The sequence below is a fragment of the Micromys minutus genome, assembly GCF_963924665.1.
Source record: "Micromys minutus genome assembly, chromosome: 3".
NCBI lineage: Eukaryota > Metazoa > Chordata > Mammalia > Rodentia > Muridae > Micromys > Micromys minutus.
Window position 1 is genome coordinate 22,240,319 of NC_137972.1, and position 3,011 is coordinate 22,243,329.

The following is a 3,011-nucleotide window of genomic DNA, read 5'->3' on the forward strand; positions in this document are numbered from 1 at the left end:
TTCAACTACAGTGAGATGCAGTTAGGAATCAGAAACAGAGGCCTGAGTTGTAGAAATTAAACAACACACTCAGAAACAACGGAGCCTAATAAAGTAGATGGTAAATTAGGAAACACAGAAATCAGCGTGAATACCATAACAGCATACCAACGCTTGTGGAATGCCGTGCAAACAGGGCTGAGAGGGAGTTTGACTTCTCACATGTACATCAAGAACCTTGAAAAATCTCAGAACAACAGTGTTCTTACTTCGGGTTTTAGGTGAGTAGGAATTAAAGACCCAATCACCACAGAGACAGAAATAATAGCCAGAGAGCTAGAGACTAGAAAAGTTGTAGGGAAAAGGAAACAGCTGTTTTTTTTTGTTTTTGTTTTTGTTTTGAAAGCTGTTTGTTTTGAAAGATTGAAAACTTGATAGCTTTCTCTCTAGATGAACTTTGTTGTCATCCTGACTGGGTTGGAACTGACTTAGGAGACACAGTTCTGGGTGAATCTATGGAGGTGTTTCTAGAGAATGTGAGCAGAACCACTCTATGTGCTGGAGTCCCAGATTGAATAAAATGGAAAAGGAAGTCAGCTAAGCACCAGTAGCCCACACCCTTTGTTTGCCTGTTGGTCTCCCAAGGTGCGCTAAACACCTGGACACCCTTCAGCTCTTTTGTGATGTATCTTTTATCTATCTATCTATCTATCTATCTATCTATCTATCTATCTATCCATCCATCCATCCATCCATCCATCCATCCATCCTTCCATCCATCCATCCATCTAATTAATTTATTATTCTTTTTTTTTTGAAATTTAAAGAAAAAAATTATTGAAGATCTGAAAAACAACTCCTACAAGATTGACTTTTCCATAAAACTGTAGCTACATGATGCATTGCGTCTATCATGTTAAAACGTGCATTAGACACAAATACAAAAACCATGAAAACAAGCCACCATTCTTTAACAACTGAGCAAAGATAAAATGCTAAGGAACAACATGGATGACTTGCAAAGGATGGGCTCTTTAAGCACCATTAAAAAAAAAAAAGAGCACAGATGGATGAGTGTTCAGTTATATACACTGAAGTGAACCTTTGGCACTAGGAATCAGAGCATTTTGTCATAGAGCATTAACACATATTATAAAAGTGCGTAGTGTCAAAGGAACAGAACCATCAGCATTCAAAAGCAGCTTCGTCAACTAGGCAAACACTCTACAGCATGTCTCTCTGTTGTCCATCACTGATACAGTAGAAACTTTGAAATGAAAAAAAAAAAAAGAAAAAAGGAGCAGTTACTCCTTTTATTTTCTCTGTTTAAACAGAAAACGAACATCAACTCTGTTATACACTAACGGTCTTCAAAGTATATCATTTGTACAAGAGAAGGACTAAGAACCAAACTGTTTACAGAGACCCAAGCACAAGTGAGAGAGAGCACACCCCTCACACGGCTTTCCGATGGTACTCGGGAGGAGCCACTTCATAATCACTGGCACTGAACAAAGTTGCAGAATTCTTCGCCAGGTACTTGAGGAAATCATGTAGATGGTTCAGTAATAAAGCAAGGCTTTTCTCATCTAAAGGTGTATAGGCCAACATCGCTCCAATTCGCACAAATAATCTCAGTAAGTGTGGCGCTCCATACACCTGGGACATGGGTGCATCGGGGTGATCGGCCAGAATTTCAGCGTACTGAGGTCTCTCAAATTTGTAGAGCAGCTGAGTGCCCAACATTACATTGAAGTACTCCTTTATCCCTGCCACAACCTCATTAACAGCATATTCCTTATTATCTGTATTTCCTCGAGACTTCTTATAATTTGCATAATCCTCCAAAATGGAATTCACATTCTTCTTGGCAGGAAGATAAAAAAGCTGCTTTTGTCTGGTGATTAAGTCCCAGTCATTCACAAGCCACAAGCCATGGTTTCAGCTCTTCAGGAATCTTCACTTTAACTTCAACTCTGTTCATAAATGTTTCTTCATTTTCAACAGTAGGATCTACCCGGGCTCTCTTCTTCCTAGGAGGCTGAGGTGTCTCCCTGGTACTGCCACCATCTCCATTTCCAGGTGTTTTCTGCTTGTTCTTTTTTGTTTTCACTTCAATGTTTTTCTGTTGCAGACCAGATGTCTTCTTCCCTGGAGCAGCCCCTCTCATCTTGCCCTCTGCATATTGTTCCTGATTGGCCTTTTGAAGTTCTCGCTGTTTCTGCAAATTGGTATCCACGTATTTGAGTACTCTGCTTTCTGGCACCCATTCATCCCAATTTTTATTCCAACCACTGTAATGGATAAAGTACTTCACTTGTTTGTTCTTTATGGCAACCTTTACACACTTTGCTTCATAAAGAAGAGGCCCATGAAAGCACAGCACTCGCTCACCCTCCTGGAATTTAGGCTTCGGGTCCTGCTTGGGTGCCATTTATAAGTGATTCGCTGCCTCCTCCTTCTCCCACCACCCCCGACTACCCTAATTTATTATTCTTTGCCTTCACCTTCCCGGTAAACAGATATTCCAAACCACTTGCTTTTCAATGGTACCCACCCAACTTTGAAAACTTCCACTATGACACCTCAGAAGTGCTTGCACTTCCTTGTCCCAAGTAGGAAGAGAGCAGGCAGCCTCGATTGCTCACACCCCCTTTGTAGCTGCAGCCCACAGGTGGAATGAATTGGGGAACACACAGAGGGGTGGACAGGGACAAGCTCTTTATCTATGCAGCCTCTTATCAGGCCACAGCCCTACCCCAGTCCCTGTCCCACTTCCTGCCATCCACTGAGGTCCACTGAGGCTCCAGTCACCTTCAGCAATGGGCTTCCCAGGGTGCAACCAGTTTCCTGGATGTTCTTATTTCTTCACCATTGATTTTGGCTCTGGAGAGTTTACTGTGTTGGTGGGAATGGATGGGAAACTGTGGCTTTGAATGCAAAGCTAGAAATTCATATTTTGAGAATGTAACACACAAAGTCATTTTTGTTTGCTTGCTTCTTTTTGAGACAGGGTCTCATTATGGGGTAGT

At 41.7% G+C, this 3,011-nt stretch overlaps 1 pseudogene across 1 annotated transcript; it reads right to left on the bottom strand.

Annotated features, from left to right (window-relative positions):
- Positions 1–1,351: 1,351 nt before the first annotated feature.
- On the bottom strand, positions 1,352–2,413 carry LOC308418497 (mortality factor 4-like protein 1; annotated as a pseudogene). The gene has a single exon. The product of its transcript is annotated as a mortality factor 4-like protein 1 (transcript).
- Between the last annotated feature and the right edge of the window lie 598 nt (positions 2,414–3,011).